We start from the raw sequence: 19,550 nt of genomic DNA, 5'->3' as shown, positions 1-19,550 counted from the left end.
TCTGCAGTCACACTTCATAGATCTTCAGAACTGATGAATTGATGCTATGCAAGTGAGTCAGAAATTTTCCTCTAGTCTGTCTCTGCTGGGCACTGGCTTTCATTATCAGTGGCTGCCAATGCTCCCAAATGAAAAGGGAAATTGTTAACCCAACAAATGCAAACAGTTGGAACAAATAGCCCAGATTCATTATTCATCCCTACTTGAGACTGAGTTATTTAAAAAACTTAAGGATGCCTTGCTGACCTGTGAGTTGTGACTTAGACAGTCATAATGTAATGTAGGAAACATGTTATTCTGAGGTGATCTGCTGTGTCTACCCAGACATTGTAGTAGTCCCATAAATGATTTGTTGTTGATAGCAGGAAATAAAGTATTATTTGGTGAAAGATGGTTTCCAAAGAGAAAATTTGAAAACACAGATGATCTCTTGAGATTCCAGATTGCTAGGAAAACTGAAAAGTCAATTTGAGGCTATACCTATTTAAAATTAAAAAGAATGAAATGTTTTACCCTTTCAGTTAATAAGTAAAATGATTTCGGCTAGCTATCACCTATCTATCAATATATCACTCAATCTATTACTCAATCTGTCTGTCTGTCTGTCTATCTATCTATCTATCTATCTATCATTTACCATCTCTACCTATTTGTCTATTGGGTAAAAACCTTTGATCACAAAACCACTGGTGCAAATGAATTTTTAAAAAAAATAAGAGGGGTGACTTTATGTATCATAAATGCCAAAATACAGTTCCTTTTATCATAAATGGTGACATTTATTAACGATAAAGTTCAGTAATTTAAGACAACTTTCTTTTAACTTTGCCTTTTATTTAATGCATTCTTGTTGGCAACATGTTTGGGATCTTTCTTCATTCCTTCATCTTAATCAGGGACAGTATCTCCTTACCCTGTTTACCAGCTGTCTATGAAAAGCCAACAGGGCTTGGCTCATACTCTGTGGAAGATAGGTTTCAATGGGCTGTGTCTTCAAACAGGAACCTTCATCCCAGACACTGCAAGTGTTACACTTGTTGACAGTAGAATTTACAGGGGAGAAAAAAAACCTCAGAAACTATATATTCAGTTAGAAAAGAGTGTGTCAGAGTAAAAATAATGAGTTAAGCTGAAAGTCTTTCTATGCAAAAGATGGGAGCAAGTCCATGAGGGTGAGTGACTAATTGTACTATTGGGCTCAGAAAATGAGATCTGGACGGACAGTGCTTTGACATGTTGAGTTCTTTGAACTAAAGATCTAAAATCTCTTTGGTCTTCTGCCGTTCTTTTTTCCCTCAGAGCACCGGGAGGGCCTTTTTCTGACATCCTATTTTTAAAATGGTTGACCTTCCTAAAAGGAACTCTACTCTCTTGTCCTGCCCCCTGTGAATCTTGCCAACCAAGGAAAACGAGCAGACCCATTGCCATAAATGACACCCTCTTGACAGGCTTCTCTGGGGGTAGTTTCTATTTCTCAGAGAGTTTTCATCTTCATAATCAGAGAGTCTTTATTCTCTACACGTCTCTTTCCGTTTCCCTCCCACCACTACTCAGTCTGCCAAGTGCTTCCTCACTACCCAGACTGCCAAGCGCTTCTTCAAGCCTTTGTTAGTCTGTTATGCTCATAATGAAAAGGATAGTTTTCCTGCTAATCTCTCTTCTTAAATTTATTTTGTAGATTTAATTTTTAAAATTTCAGAACACAATGTGTTTTCTCTTCCTCACCAATACCTATTGCAAAACAGAAAGCTTTGGTAGTTAAGTCAGAAACCTTATTTTCCCATAAGCCTACAAAAACAATTCTTAGCTGGACTCAATCTTCAGTTTCTTTTTCATGTTGTCTAGTCACACAGTGCATTTATTTGATTCAAAATACTTTGTAGTCGTATCAAGAATTAAAGTTCTGTAGGACTAGTCAAAGTAAATTGACTTTGTAGTAATAAAGACATTCTCATTTACATTTATTCCCAATAAAACTAATCTGTTTCATTTTCTCCCTACCTTTCTCCTTTTCTCCTGCCTTACTTCCTTTTACTGTTGTATTGGCTTATTACCCATCATTTGCAAGCACTATTGCCTATGTGTGTCATTGTACAACTAGCTGATCTGCTAGAAAAGTATACAAAGCTTTTCTTTGCTGAGTTGGTTTTTGTAACTATGAACTGAAAGTCCTTTCTTTATATTCAATTTTATTCAATATATTAGTCCTTTATATAGATCCTGCCAGTTTCTGTCTTAATAGCAAAAATACTTCTTGTATTCAACAGTAAGAAAAGATGGAAACCTTGCATTTTTTTTTTTTTTATGTTTAACTTTTACAAAAATGGGGAGCTTTCTCAGTGGCCAGTTCTCAGATGTAAACCATGAGATGCTCCAGTGGGTACAAGGGAGAAGTCCCAAAATCAGACACAAATGAGAATCTTCTTTTTTTAGCCCCCAAAGAAGGCAAGTACTCCATTGTGGGAAACATTCAAGCTTAACAGGAGTGACAAAAGAAGAGACCCCAGCACTCATAAAAGTTTTCTGGAAACCAGGCGGTGGTGGCGCATGCCTTTAATCCCAGCACTTGGGAGGCAGAGGCAGGTGGATTTCTGAGTTCAAAGCCAGCCTGGTCTACAGAGCGAGTTCCAGGACAGCCAGGGCTACACAGAGAAACCCTGTCTCGAAAAACAAAAAAAAAACAAAAAAAAAACAAAAAAAAAACAAACAAAAAAAACAAAAAAAAAAACAAAAAAAAAAACAAAAAAAAGTTTTCTGGAAGATAAGTGACAAAGTGAATATTTTGGAGTCAAAGAACAAAAATGTTCTCATTACTATTATTAATTTATTTTTACTGCAAAAAAGTTAATTAGAAAACAAAATTTCTTGTTCCTGTGGTAGACAACAAACAGGATTCCTGTTGCTCACTAAGTTGGTCCTTGTGTTGTGTCCCTCAGCAGTTGGCAACAATGGATAACAATTCCATTCTCCTTTATCTATCTGATGCTTCTGTTGGAAAAGTGAAACCATAGTTGAACATTCTTTAGGAAAGGAAGTCTCATGTTTTATGAAAGTACATTTAGAAGGAGAAAAAGGTCTAATAAATGTTAAACTACTTTATCTCATTTTTATAGCATCTTTGTCTCTGATTTGCGTTTATATTATTTGATATTCTAGCTTAGTCATTTAATGCTATTCCATGTACTCCTTTCCATTTGTTACTGTGTTTACCGAACTTGTCCTGAATAGTATGTCATCAGCAAGTTTATTTGCTCTTCAGAGGAATTTTGTTTCCAGTCTCTGGTCCCTTCAGTGGCAAGCATAGCATACACTGTCTCCTTCTGATTTGTTTTTTCAAGCAGTAGTACCCAAGCTCTTATATTAAATAGTTTCAGTGATTGTTTTATGACATTCTTCATCTAAATGAACTTGATCACTTTTTGAAATCATGATATTATTTAAAGTAAAATTAATAACATATAGTTGGATATTTTAAAATTCTCAACATGTAAAAACTTCTTGGCATATAAATCAGATTACTCTCCAAAAAGGGAGATAATTTTAGATGTAACATATGTGGTATAACTTCCCACAATGCTACCATTTTAAGTCTCAGATTTATTGTGATTGCTATTCAATAGGCGGTTTTTTTCTTTAAAACTATATATATATATAGTTATGAAAAGCAAACATGTTAAATTTCAAAATTAATCCCATGATCTGACAAATATTCTACTCAGTAACTCATATTACTTTGCCCTTTGAGTTTTCTGTTTGCCCTAGTGAATTTTCATTCAATCAACGTGGAAAAAAAAGAGATATCTATTATCATATATCATATAATATCTCTTATCCTAGAGATAAGAGGCCATTATCAACTTTATAGAAAGGCAAAGACTTACTACTTATAGAAAGCGGCCATATAAAACATACTATAATTCATCCTCATTGCCACTATTTCTGCCAAATAGAATGTTTATATACATTTATTGTAGTTCTCTGTCTGTTCCAAGCTTGTCTTAAATACAAAAAGTAGCCACTGTGTCTCCTTGACCTCCCTTACTGATTTTGCTGCAACCAAAGGACAAGGAAGATGTGTGTATTCTGTAGCTCTGCCCTGCAGAGGAAGACTTGGTCTCCATTGGAGATCTGTGGAGCAGAAAGAATACTCAAAGGACAAACATTAAAGACCCCTTTCAAATAATACTGGCAACTTCTCCGTTCTGTGCCTTCTTTCCTAACACCAGTTAACTGGGCTTTGCCATTGTATATTTTTGCTTCTAGTCTTTGATTCCCACCAAGACATTCTGCTATGTTTTAGAATAATATCACACAGATGTTCCATAGTCTATAACAGCCTTTGTGTGTTCTTGTTCCCTCCCCACCAAGGGAAAGGGGTGAACTCTGAAGAGCCAAATAGCAACATGGAAAGACAGAGGCTCACACGGGGCCCATGTGCTGGTTACATACTTAGTTTCCTCAGCAAGATTGGCAAGTGATATTCTGAGTCAGTATATTATTAAACAAATGAGGTCCTTCACCCTCGAAGTAGATTCCTTGACAAATTCCACTGGAATGCACCAAGGAACAAGGACAGCTGGACAGTTGTGAATTCCTGCCTCCTTCTCTCATTTCCTCTTACAAATGAGTTCTGATAGTTTTAAGCTTTAACTAAACTTTGAGTACATAAAACAAAGTCACTTTTTGTACATAGAAGAAATGGTCCACACAATTAAAAAGAATGACAAAACTTCAGGACTATGATGCCCTAGTAGAGCAAACTGAGCAAAAGCTGATACAAGGAAACCTCTCCAGTGAGGTTTTCCCAGACTCTTTCTTTAGGCTTTCATTTGATTGTATTTTGATAGTTTCATACATAGGGGTTGTATTGTAGATAGATGATTAGATTTTGATAATTGTATATATATAGGGGTTGTATTATAGATAGACAATTAGATTTTGATAATTTCATACATAGGGGCTGTGTTGTATAGGTCATTAGGGTGGGGCCAAGTCTCTCATAGTCAACTTTTTCTCTCTATTTTGGTTTTTGTAATAGTCTTCATCCATTGCAAAAAAGAAGCTTCTTAGGCTTACTATCTATCGCTGTAAAGGCCATATGCCCTAGAGGAGAACCAACCACTGTAATTGCCCCCCCCACCAACATAATTTCTAATTATATTCTAAGTACTTATACTTACACCAGCAGAAGAATTTTATTTCTCAGAAAGATATTGCATTACTTTAGACAAATATTACCCAGCACAAAAGGCAAATAATATCATGGTCTCTGTTTAGGAATTTATGTGACTCTTGGGGTTGAAAAGCTGTATCACTGGTTGAGAGGACTTGCTGCTGTTGCACAGGACCTGAGTTAGGTTCCCAGCATCCATACTGGTGAGGTCACAACTACATGAAATGCCAACTCCAGGGGATCTGATGTCCTAATCTGGCCTCCAAGGGCAGCTGTACTCAAATGTTCACATTTATTACACATGAATAAAAAATAAAAAAGATAAATTTTAAAAGAAAATTTACATAACTCAGTTTGTATCTTAATTGTGATTGGCTACATACCTGTATCTATGTCAAGGTATGTATGTGGGTTTATAGAAGAGTTCCCCCACTTGGCTATTTGAAGGAATTGTATGTATAAGGATGGAAATGATTCAAAAGGCATATTTTAAGTCAAACTGAAAACAATTTACTCCAGTTACCATAGATTAAAGGTGACTATGATGAAATAATCATCTATAAGTTAACATTTCAAGTTTGTGAGGTTTGTAAAATATTAATTCAATCATGCCCCAATTATGTTCTGAACAAATAATTAGAATCTTTTCCCACAGTTTCCTTGATCTTTCTTAATTACATTAAGAATATATTTTGTATATCTTTTTATGTTTCTGTCCTTCTGCCCAAAATAATAGTCATACAATGATTCCAACATTTGATAATTGTAGTAAGGTTGGATTCTACAGAATGCATTTTACCTAGGTGCAGTGGCATGAGTCATAATTCCAGTTACTTAGGAGGCAGAAGCAGAGGGATCACTTAAGTCTAAGTGATTCAAACCAGCCAGGGCAATTTAGTGAGACCTATTCTTGCTAAAAAAAATATAACATACACTTTAAAGCTAATTTTCTATAACTTGTAAAATGTATTTTATATGGGCTGGAAGTATATTTTAGTGGTAGATTGTACACATACATGCGTAAGACTGAGTTCAAGCCGGGCAGTGGTGGTGCACGCCTTTAATCCCAGCACTTGGGAGGCAGAGGCAGGCGGATTTCTGAGTTTGAGGCCAGCCTGGTCTACAGAGTGAGTTCCAGGACAGCCAGGGCTACACAGAGAAACCCTGTCTTGAAAAACAAAAACAAAAACAAAAACAAACAAAAAACAAAACAACAACAACAAAAAAAACTGAGTTCAATTCCTAGAAGATATATCACACATATACACAATGTACAGTTTTAAAATGCCTTTCTCGGGCTGGTCTGTTCCTGTGAAGACACCTTATCCTGAACCTTCCTAGAGCAGCTGGTAAGAACCCTCCCCTACAACCCTATGCCCTAGAACTGCAACTGGGAGCCTGGGGTACTCTGGACTCATCACCCACAAAAACCCCACCCCTCCAGAATACCACTTGCCTTCCACCCCTTGTATGATCCTTTTGGCTGGGGCAGACACCTATTGGGTCTGCTCCTGTGAAGACACCATATTCTGAACCAACTTACAGAAGTGGTAGAACCACTGCATTTAGAGCAGCTGAGAAACCACTGCACTCAGAGTAGCTGAGGAGCCACCACACTCAGAGCAGCAGGATTTCAGGATCCCAGATGAAGCCTGAGTCCTAGGAGCTCAGGACCACAGGATCACAGAAACATTTGGACTCTGAGGAGTTCTGACACAAGCAAGATAACTGGAAAGATAGGCTCCAGTCAGAGACAGTGAGTGCAGATAGCTCTAGAATTAACCAAATGGCAAAAGGCAAGTGCAAGAACATTAGCAACAGAAACCAAAGTTACCTGGAATCATTAGAACCCAGTTCTACCATAGCAAGTCCTGGACACCCCCATCACACCAGAAAAGCAGGATTCAGAATTAAAATCACTTCTCATGAGGATGATAGAGGACTTTAAGAAGGACATAAACAACTCCCTTAAAGAAATACAGGCGAACACAGGTAAACAGGTAGAAGTCCTTAAAGGGAAAACACAAAAATTCCTTAAAGAATTGCAAGAAAACACAATCAAACAGGTAAAGGAATTAAAGAAAACCATACAGGAGCTAAAAATGGAAGTAGAAACAATGAAGAAATCTCAAAAGGAAACTACCCTGGAGGTAGAAAACCTAGGAAAGAAATCAGGAGTCATAGATTCAAGCATCACCAACAGAATACAAGAGATAGAAGAGAGAATCTCATGTGCAGAAGATACCATGGAAAACATTGACACTACTGTCAAAGAAAATGCAAAATGCAAAAAGCTCCTATCCCAAAACACCCAGGAAATCCAGGACACAATGAGGAGACCAAACCTAAGGATAATAGGTATAAATGAGAGTGAATATTCCCAAATTAAAGGGCCAGTAAATATCTTCAACAAAATTATAGAGGAAAACTTTCCTAACTGAAAGAAAGAGATGCTGATGAACATATAAGACACCTATAGAACACCAAATAGACTAGACCAGAAAAAAAATTCCTCCTGTCAAATGATAATCAAGACATCAAATGCACAAAACAAAGAAAAAATACTAAAAGTAGTAAGGGGAAAAGGTAAAGTAACATATAAAGGCAGACCTATAAGAATTACACCAGACTTCTCACTAGAGACTATAAAAGCCAGAAGATCCTGGAGTGATGTCATTCAGACCCTAAGAGAACACAAATGCCAGCTCAGACTACTAAACCCAGCAAAACACTCAATCACTATAGATGGAGAAACCAAGATATTCCATGATAAATTCACACAATATCTTCCCACAAATCCAGCCCTACAAAGGATAATAGATGGAAAACTCTAACACAAGGAAAGAAACTACAACCTAGAAAAAGCAAGAAAGCAATCTTCCAACAAGCCCAAAAGAAGATAGCTACACAAACATAATTACACCTTTAATAACTAAAACAATGAGAAGAAGAAACAATCACTTTTCCTTAATATCTCTTAAAATCAATGGACTCAATTCCCCAATAAAAACATGTACACTAACAGACTGGGTAAGTAAACAGGACCCAGAATTTTGCTGTATACAGGAAACACACCTCAGTGGCAAAGACATACACTACCTCAGAGTAAAGGGTTGGAAAATAATTTTCCAAGCAAATGGTCCCAATAAACAAGCTGGAGTAGCCATTTTAATTTCAAATAAAATCAAATTTCAACTGAAAGTTATCAAAAAAGATAAGGAAGGACATTTCATACTCGTCAAAGGAAAAATCTACCAAGATGAACTCTCAATTCAGAACATCTATGCTCCAAATGCAAGGGCACCCACATTCATAAAAGAAATTTTACTAAAGCTCAAAGCACACATTGAACCTCACACAATAATAGTGGGGGATTTCAACACCCCATTCTCAGCAGTGGACAGATCATGGAAAGAGAAACTAAACAGAGACACAGTAGAATTAAGAGAGGTCATGAACCAAATGGATTTAACGAATATCTATAGAACATTTCATCCTAAAACAAAAGAATATACCTTTTTCTCAGCACCTCATGGTACATTCTCCAAAATAGAGCATATAATTGGTCACAAAGCAGTACTCAAAAAAGATTGAAATAATCCCTTGCATCATATTCAGATCACCATGGACTAAGGCTGGTCTTCAATAATAACAAAAATAATGGAAAATCCATATATACATGGAAACTGAACAATGCTCTACTCAATGATGACTTGGTCAAGGAAGAAATAAAGAAAGAAATAAAAGACTTTTTAGAATTTAATGAAAATGAAGGCTTGTCATACCAAAACTTATGGGACACAATGAAAGCTAATGGAAGAACGCATAGCTCTACGTGTCTACAAAAAGAAACTGGAGAGAGCATACACTACCAACTTGATAGCTTACCTGAAATATCTAGAACAAAAAGAAGCAAATACACCCAAGAGGAGTAGTTAAATAATCAAACTCAGGGCTGAAATCAACCAAGTAGAAACAAAAAGAACTATACAAAATATCAACAAAACCAGGAGCTGGTTCCTTGAGAAAATCAATAAGATAGATAAACCCTTATCCACACCAACCAGAGGGCACAGAGACAGTATCCAAGTTAATAAAATTAGAACTGAAAAGGGAGACATAACAACAGAAACCAAGGAAATTCAAAACATCATCAGATCCTACTACAAAAGCTTATACTCAACAAAACTGGAAAATCTGGATGAAATGGACAATTTTCTAGACAGATGCCAGATACCAAAGTTAAATCAGGCCCAGATAAACTATCTAAACTGTCCCATAACCCATAAAGAAATAGCAGCAGTCATTAAAAGTCTCCCCACCAGGAGAGTCCAGGACCAGATGATTTTAGTGCAGAATTCTATCAGACCTTCAAGGGAGAACTAATACCAAATCTCTTCAAACTATTCCACAAAATAGAAACAGTAGGAACACTACCCAATTTGTTCTATGAAGCCACAATTATGTTCATACCTAAACTTCACAAAGACCCAAGAAAGAAAGAGAACTTCAGACCAATCTTCTTTATAAATATCAATACAAAAATACTCAATAAAATTCTTGCAAATTGAATCCAAGAACACATCAAAACAATCATCCATCATGATCAAGTAGGTTTTATCCCAGGAATCCAGGGATGGTTCAATATTCGGATATTCAGCAGTATAATCTACTATATAAAAAAACTCAAAGAAAAAAAAAACATGATCATCTCACTAGATGTTGAGAAAGCATTTGATAAAATTCAACATCCCTTCATAGTAGAAGTCTTGGAAAGATCAGGAATTCAAGGCCCATACCTAAATGTAGTAAAAAAAAAAAAAAAAAAAAAAATATACAACAAACCAGTAGCCAACATCAAACTAAATGGAGAGAAACTTCAAGCAATCTGACTAAGATCAGGGACTAGACAAGGCTGCCCACTCTCTCCCTACCTATTCAATATGGTACTGAGCTAGAGCAATTAGACAACAAAGGGAAGTCAAAGGAATACAAATAGGAAAGGAAGAAGTCAAAATATCACTATTTGCAGATGATATGATAGTATATATAAGTGACCCCAAAACTTCTACCAGAGAACTCCTAAACCTGATAAACAACTTCAGCAAAAGTAGCTGGTTATAAAATCAACTCAAACAAAATCAGTAGCTTTCCTCTACTTGAAAGATAAACAGGCTGAGAAAGAAATTAGGGAAATGACACCCTTCACAATAGTCACAAATAATATAAAATACCTTGGTGTGAATCTATCCAAGCAAGTGAAAGACCTGTATGACAAGACCTTCAAGTCTCTGAAGAAAGAAATTGAAGAAGATTTCAGACGATGGAAAGATCTCCCATGCTTAGTTTGGCAGGATTAATATAGTAAAAATGGCCATCTTGCCAAAAGCAATCTACAGATTCAATGCAATCCGCATTAAAATCCCAACTCAATTCTTCACAGAGTTAGAAAGAGAAATTCTCAAATTCATTTGGAATAACAAAAAAACCCAGGATAGTGAAAACTATTCTCAACAATAAAAGAACCTCTGGAGGAATCACCATCCCTGACCTCAAGCTGTACTACAGAGCAATAGTGATAAAAACTACATGGTATTGGTACAGAGACAGGTAGTAAGATCCATAGAATAGAATTGAAGACCCAGAAATGAACCCACACACCTATGGTCACTTGATCTTTAACAAAGGAGCTAAAACTGTCCAGTGGAAAAAAGGACAGCATTTTCAACAAATGGTGCTGGTTCAACTGGAAGACAGCATATAGAAGAATGCAAATCGATCCATTCTTATTTCCTTGTACAAAGCTCAAGTCCAAGTGGATAAAGGACCTTCACATAAAACCAGATACACTGAAACTAATAGAAGAGAAGGTGGGGAAGCACCTTGAATACTTGGGCACAGGGATAAAGTTCCTGAACAAAATACCAATGGCTTATGCTCTAAGATCAAGAATTGACAAATGGGACCTCATGAAATTGAAGTTTCTGTAAGGCAAAGGACACTGTCAATAGGACAAAACGGCAACCAACAGATTGGGAAAAGATCTTTACCAATCCCACATCCTATAGAGGGCTAATATCCAATATATACAAAGAACTCAAGAAATTAGACTCCAGACAACCAAATAACCCTATTAAAAATGGGGTACAGAGCTAAACAAAGAATTTCCAACTGAGGAAATTTGAATGGCTGAGAAGCACCTAAAGAAATGTTCAGCATCCTTAGTCATCAGGGAAATGCAAATCAAAACAACCCAGAGATTCTACCTCACACCAGTCAGAATGGCTAAGATCAAAAACTCAGGTGATAGTAGATGCTGGCGTGGATGTAGAGAAAGAGGAACACTCTTCCATTGTTAGTGGGATTGTAAGCTGGTACAACCACTCTGGAAATCAGTCTGGCAGTTCCTCAGAAAATTGGACATACCATTACCTGAGAGAACCCAGCTATAGCACTCCTGGGCATATACCCAGAAGATGCTCCAACATATAACAAGGACATATGCTCCACTATGTTCATAGAAGCCCTATTTATAATAGCCAGAAGCTGGAAAGAACTCAGATGTCCTTCAACAGAGAAATAAATACAAAAATTGTGGTATATTTACACAATGGAATATTACTCAGCTATTAAAAACAATGAATTCGAGAAATTCTTAGGTAAATGGATAGAACTAGAAAATATCCTCCTGAGTGATGTAGCCCAATCACAAAAGAACACACAAGGCATTCACTCACTGATAAGTGGATATTAGCCCAGAAACTCGAAATACTCAGGATTCAACTCACAGATCACATGAAGTTCATGAAGAAGGCAGACCAAGTGTGATGCTTCAGTCCTTCTTAGAAGGAGTAACAAAATATTCAAGGGAGCAAATATGGAGACAAAGTGTGGGACAAAAATTGAAGGAGGGGCCATCTGGACACCATTCCACGTGAGTATTCATCCCATGTGCAGTCACCAAAGGTAGATGCTGATGTGGATGTAAGGAAGTGCATGCTGACAGGAGCCTGATATAGCTGTCTCCTTAGAGGTCTGCCAGAGTCTGACATATTCAGAGGTGGATGCTCACAGCTAACCATTGAACTGATCAAAGGGTTCCCAATAGAGGAGGAGTTAGAGAGAAGACTGAAGGAGCAGAAAGGGTTTGTGGCCCCATGAGGAGAGCAACAATACCAACCAACCAGAGCTCCCAGGGTCTAAACCACCAGCCTGGGAGCACAAAGGGAGGGACCTATTGCTTCAGCTGTATATGTAGGGGAATATGGCCTTTTCAGGCATAGATAGGAGAGGAGATCCTTGGTCCCTGAAGGCTGGATGCCTAGTGTATGGGAATTCGAGGGTGGGGAGGTGTGAGTCGGTGAGGGGGTGTGGTGGGTGCACATCCTCATAGAAGCAGGAGGAATGGGGATGGAATAGGGGATTCCTGGGTTGGGGGAGGGGAATGGGGTAAGGGTATAACATCTAAAATGTAAATAAAATATTTAATTAAAAATAAAAATAAAATACCTTTCTTTGGATTCTTAATTTCTACTGTATATGCATACTACTGTTAAACTAGTTCACTTGGTTAGGGTCAAATCAGAGATGTAATCATAGATTTTTATCAACAGGTTAGAGAGTAAAATCAAATTTCTATTGTAAACATGGATGATATTCTTGTAAATGTCATTATAACAAGCATTTTAATCTCAGAGTTAGGCATCAGTCATGAAAATAATTAAAAACAGACGTCTCCATTTCAGTGGCAAGCACTCTGCTTTTCTTAGCAAACAGATTTGAAGAGAAACTGAAGTTTATGATTATGAAAGATGGAAGAAAGAATTTAAGTGCATCTGGCATGCAATTGGTATGTAGGAAGTTTGCTGACCTTTTTGAAGCTATCTGATGAGATTTCATAGCTGATCTACTCAAACCCAACATTTCTCTTCATAGTTCTTCACCTGCAGGAACCAGACTTAGAGGCTTCTGAGTTAATGGCTGGAGGCTTATACTTTTCTTTTTCTTTTTTCTTTTTTCCCCCCAGTGGTTTTCTCTTTATTGATGTGCCTCCTACCTCCCCCACCCAATGTCAATCCCTTCCATCTACCCCCCAAAAGAAGGTAGTGAGAGGAAGTGATTATTGGGGTTCTGAGCCTGATGGGCAGTTAGAAAGGGAATAAAACCAAAACAATCATCAGATGTGACAGAGATTGACAATCAAGAAGTCTAAAGCAGAGTGGGAATGGAGGGTAAACAAAGGGAAAGAGAGATGTACAGAGGCTGTATCTACCACTACCCCTCCTGCTGAGAGGGACTGGAGAGACAACCTCAAACATTAAGTGCAGGTCCTGAAGAAAGGATATGGTGTTTGAGCCTGAAGGAGGAACTGGATGTCAAGGAAGGAGCACCACCTCTCTTTGTAGAACGGAACCCCCTACCTCAGGTACAGCAGCTTCACACACGGTAGACACTTTCATCACTCTAGGCAATGTATAGAAAGAAGTCCTCTTCGTGGTGTTTCTTCAATCCCAGTGCTCTGGAGGCAGAGGCAGACGGAACTCTGTGAGTTGAAGACCAGCCTGGTTTACAGAGTGAGCTCCAGGACAACCAGGGCTTATAATTTTCTATTTCTACTCTTGTGTTATATGAGTTTGTAAAACACAAACACTTATTTCTCTTACTGTGTTGTGCTAATGTTTTATAATTGTCAGAGTATTTGCCCTTCAATGGCTCTGTGATGTAGGAACTACTATATCTCCAATTTATCCAAAGAGATTAAGTGGCTTGTCAAAAAGACAAAATAAAAACAACAACAACAACAACAACAAAAAAAACCATAAAATGAGAAGTTAGATGAATCTGAGTGTAAATCCTTCCTCATTATTGACCAATTCAGTATTTCTCAGCCTCTCATGAGCATAAGAATCAGCTGCTCATCTTTTGAAGTCCAGTCTCTGTGACAGTAGGTCTTGATGAAACACATGAATCTGCAAGTTTCCAAGTGACACTGACATTATAGGTCTGAAGATTCTTAAAGCTAGACTATTATCAACCATATCTGTCAGTTTCATGGCTCTGGCCTGCAGGGAGGTCAACAGGTCAAGTTGTAAACTTTCTAGTATGTATATTGAATGTGGAGGAGATCACATTGACATGCTGAGACTTGCTCTGACAATTCTTTGGAGTCATAGGACTTATCTAAGTTGTTGGTCTCCTGTCAAATCCATTCCCTATCAACAGTAGAGAAAACAGGGTTGCATAGCATTTTCAGTTCATTTCAGTTTATTTCATACAGTTGTACTCAAGAACTTTAAGGACGTAGAAGCTGATGTACAACTCTGTTGCTTTTGTCCTGGAGATTTTTCCAGCAGGAAAGCTACTGACAGAACCTCAGATTCTCAAGACAGCAGTTGCTCTTGGCTAGAAATTATGCTTTTTTTTCCTTAAAGATTTATTTTTTTATGTGTATGAGTACACTATAGGTGTCTTCAGACACACCAGAAGAGGTCATCAGATCCTATTACAGATGGTTGTGAGCCACCATGTGGTTGCTGGGAATTGGACTCAGGACCTCAAGAAGAGCAGTCAGTGCTCTTAACCACTGAGCCATCTCTCCAGCTCAGTTTACTTACAAGTGAAAGTTAGCAGTAAAAAAAGTGTGGTCATACCATGGAGACCGTAATGTCTTCATAATATTGATGAAGCTGTGAACTTTGTTGACCACTTCAATTATAATGGCTTTATGTGATTTACCCAAGGTCATAGTGTTTGCTGAAACACAGTCCAAGACTGGAGTCACATAAAGAGAATTCTGAGTGTTTACTTGTGAGAAAACTCCATGAAAATGGGATAAGAGTCTTGTGACCTCAGTGTTTTCTTCAAAAACACAAAACTGTTCTTGGAATATGTTTTCATGCTTCTTCAGGTACAGTGGATAAGAATGAGTTTATTTAAGATTATTCATTACAACTGGCTATTGTTATTTTTTATATACCTCTATAAAAATGTTTTTGTCATATGTGATTTGTCCACCACGTGTGGTGGTTTGCACTTTTTGATTGTATATGTTACTCATGCGACTCCTCTTAACCTTCAGAGTATTGCTACTTTCCATGTCTCTCTCAAGGGTGACACTACATTAAAGTTATCTACCTTTGCATTTTAGTCCTTTCTAGATTATAAGCCCTGTCTTATTCATATTTGAACTCTCTGTCCTACCACAGTTCATAAAACCTACTAGGCATGTAACACATGTATATTGGCAATCAGGGCTTGAGCAGTACTATCCAGGAATGTTGGTAAACCACTAACTCAAGAAAGCTACCATGTTCTACTACAGTCCTGCCTGAGAAGGTAAGATCAATGTTACATCCATTTACTCTTAATTTAATAAATAGTAACAGAGTAAAACAGTGGTAGGTACTATGATAAACCTTATGTGCAAGGAACTCAAAATACAGTGGGCAGCCACACCCAGCCAGGTTACTGTATTGTGTTGTGACAGTGGTATAGGGGTTCTATGGAAAGGTAGAAGAGACATAGCCATTAAGGAAGAGAGTTATATCTGAACTTGAGAGTTCTTATTTTCGGCCTCTCTCTGTAACCTTGGGCTGGAAGTTATTATTTAGGCAACAGGGTCTTGATCTCATGGCAATCATCCTTCTCATTGTTGTCTCACCCTACCCTACCCCAGGATGAGAGGTATGAGCTCCAAGTTGTCTTAATGAGAACAGGAATCTTTAAGGATGAATGAAATAAAAGTTTTCAAAAAAGAAAAATCCATCTGAACTAGAAACTTAAGGGTTCTTTGGAGAGTCACTTGTGTTGGATGCCATCTTGCTGGGACAAACACAAGGAGTATTTGCCTGAAGTGGACACAGGAGAAAGGATGTTCTGCTAAAGCAAGGTCATGAAAGGACACGTGATGAAAAATTCTTTGCTAACAACATGCATGTATTGGTCCACCTTACATTGTGTAGTTGAGCTCCTTTTGTTGGGGATTCATAGAGAGAAACACACCAAAAAACTTCTAGTGATGTGCTGCACTTTCTTGCTGTTTCTGTAGACTAGGGCTATCAGCTGAGATAGATGCACATGCTGAGGCAAGACCCATGGAGGACACGTGATGTTTGGAGGGGACAATGATGGATGGAGGCTGAGTTTGACTTGCTTTAGAGCTAGCTATAAAATGATTATTGGTCTCAAATCTTTCCTAATCTTCACTTTACTGAGAGATGCACAGCTGGGAACTTTTCCTGGTGTCCCTCAGGGTCCCTCCTGTAGACTTGTGCTGAGGCTGAGGCTGAGGCTGAGGCTGAGGCTGAGGCTGAGGCTGAGGCTGAGGCTGAGGCTGAGGCTGAGGCTGAGGCTGAGGCTGAGGCTGAGGCCTGGCTTTCTCTGCTAGGTAGTGCTACTGCTGCTGATTCTTATTTGCTGTCTGGACTCTAATGTCCAGAGAAGTGCTGGTGTATCCATGAAGTGTTTGAGAGTGGATTGAGCTGCTGCTGCTAACCTGTGAACTGAACTGCTGATTTCCAGACAAAATGGACTGGAGTTGCTCCAAAGAACCCTTAAAATTTCTACTTCATCCATCAGTGAAAAGTTCAAGAAATAACAAAGCATTCAGAATTGTTGGCTTGTGTTCTCTTTCATTACCAAATGTGATTCCCCTGTCAGTGCAGAGTTTCTTGACTCAAGACATAATTTCCTGTAACTTTTTAATGACAAAGATGCACATTCTAAAATACTAGCTATAATGTCACAGAGGTGGCCAAAGGCACTGCTGTTTCTGCCACTACCAGGGAACTAAGACTAGAAAAGAATGATGCTTCTGAGCCAGGGTGTCAGGGTGAGTTTTGGTCCCTCAGCTCTGTAGGATCACAGGGCTCCTCTGCTTCTGTAGTAACCCTGAGAGCTACTCATAGTCACTCGGCCTATAAAGCAGGTCTTCCTTAAATTCTGGCTGCCTTAATCAATGTGTAGAAAAAGCTCTCTGCAATCTTTTCCCCAAAGATAGAGCCATGAGCCCACAATGCCTGGTCTTAAACACCTGCCTCCTACTTATTGGCAGTGTAACCCCAGCTCATAACTCTAACATTAACCTGACTTTTCTTTTACACAAAGCTTCTTTACCTTCATGAAGCCAATGGAACTGAACCTTAGTGAAGCTTAACTGTAGGTTTCTGTTGGGATACCTGCTCACAGACAAAGCTCTCCTCATAGTTTATACTGCTTTTGTATCTTTCCTCTACTCCATATCTTAGACACATGATTGATGTTTAATTCTTTTAAGATGGAGAGCTGTTAAAATAAATGTACACAGAGTTTATGAACTACAGTTTATAAACTCTCAAAAACTACTCAATGTTTTAGGCTGGGATGTAGCTAAGTACCTGTTTAGTACACGGTTCATTCTCAGCATCTAATTAATTAATTTAAAATTCATAAAGAATATTTAACATTTCATTTCTACTGCCAGCAGCCTGGTTCTGCAAGCTTAGCCAGTGTCTAATGCCAGAATGATCAGTCCTCTATATATACATAACAAATGAGCCACTAGCAAAAATACCTTATTTGAAAAAACAAATAGTTCTTACCCATGGAAGGTGCTGGCCTCAGGACATGTCAGTAGGCCATGACCTAAAAAGATTAACTGTTAAGACTTTCAACAAAGTTGAAATCTTAAAGACAATGGTGCTTTCTTTCCAATTAGGATTCTTAAAATAATTAGGATCCTTAAAATAATAACAGGCATGAACAAAGAAGCAAAATGAAAAAAAAAAAAAAAAAAGTCCTGGGTGACTACAGTAAGTTGAAACAGCTTCCTAAAGTTTGCCGCTAATAGAATCATCTTGATTCTTGGAAAGCATTGACAGCAAGCTCCATGCCCATATAAAATCTCCATGTAATTGATATGACATGTGACCTGGATGACTAAATCATATTTTATTCAGTGTGTGCATGTGTGCGTGTGTATGTGTCTGTGTGTGTATAAGCACTTGCGCATGCAGAGGCCAGAGGAGGCCATCCTATCATTGAACATGAAGCTAACTACATCTTTCTGATGAACTACATCTTAGCAGATGATTACATCTGCTAGCCAGGGATCCCCAGAGACTCTCCTGTCATCCCACCTGAACTGCTGGAGTTACAATAGCTCATTACTACACCTACCTTTTCTACATGGATGTTGAGCATCTATGCATCCCTATGTTTGCACCGCAAGAACTCCTGCCCACTAAGCCATCTCTTCAGTCCTTATGATTCTATTTAGCAACAAAAGATTATATGCTGAAGATTGGTGAGATTGACAGTAATTTTAAAAATTTGATGTCCTAGTTTTAGATGTTTAAAGTCACCAAGAGACAGACCGATATAAGAGAGAAAAAAAAAAAAAAAACTTGTAGAAACAGAACTTTTATTCACCCAAAATATTGGCATAACAGGAGAAACATTTTAAGTAGTTAATATGTTCAATGAAATAGAGGAAATAGTGGTAAATTAAACAAAAGTTAGAATTTATATCTTTACAGAGTTGAATGGAAATATAAGAACTGAAAGGATAATATATGAATAAAGAACTTTATTATTAATTTATAAAATCAGTAATAACCTAATTAATGATCTATAAGTCAAATGAATAGATATCTTCCAAAACATAATAAAAATACTTCATGTCCAATATTTTATTTAAATTAAGCATAGATTTTAAAAACTGTATATCCCTTGAATATGTCCTTTTAAAAATGGTATCTCCTATGTAGCTCTGGCTATCCTGGAACTCACTATGTAAACCTCAGACTCACAAAGATCTGCCTGTCTCTGTCTCCCCGGTGCTGGGATTGAAGCTGTGTGTCAGTCCTCATTGAAGAACATGTCACATGCTTCACGGTACTGTCTGCTTAGAGGTTTGGATTATTACACCCTCTCTGGTTTTCAATAACGAATACACTGCTCGGGCAGAGGATTGCAGTGCCCATGTGATTGATGTCCAGTTCCTGGGGTTGCTGAGTAAGTCCCCTGAGGCTTCATTTACACATAGGAACCAGAAAATGAGTGACACAGAATAGTTTCCCTTCCTTGTAGGCTAGCTAAGCCATGGACTCGTTCCAAGGAATAATAAGGGCTTTTCTCACCCCCAACTTTCAAAATAAAGTAACTGAACCACTCTAAAAATAACAGCAACAAACACTATATCATCAAAAACCAGGTATCAACTGAAACAATAAACTTCTCCTCCCTCTTAGTGGGTGGGAGTCAAAACCAACTGTCAGACTCCAATGTCTGCTTCTTTTCCACTTAGTTCAGCGTTCCTTCAAGTGAATCTTGTAATAGTCTTGACTGCTATAGGTGGAAGAAAGCCAGGAAAAGTAACTGACTGCTATGTATAGATTGT

This window comes from Arvicanthis niloticus, chromosome 28 (genome assembly GCF_011762505.2).
Source record: "Arvicanthis niloticus isolate mArvNil1 chromosome 28, mArvNil1.pat.X, whole genome shotgun sequence".
In the NCBI taxonomy this organism is placed as follows: domain Eukaryota; kingdom Metazoa; phylum Chordata; class Mammalia; order Rodentia; family Muridae; genus Arvicanthis; species Arvicanthis niloticus.
This window is presented reverse-complemented; position numbering follows the sequence as displayed.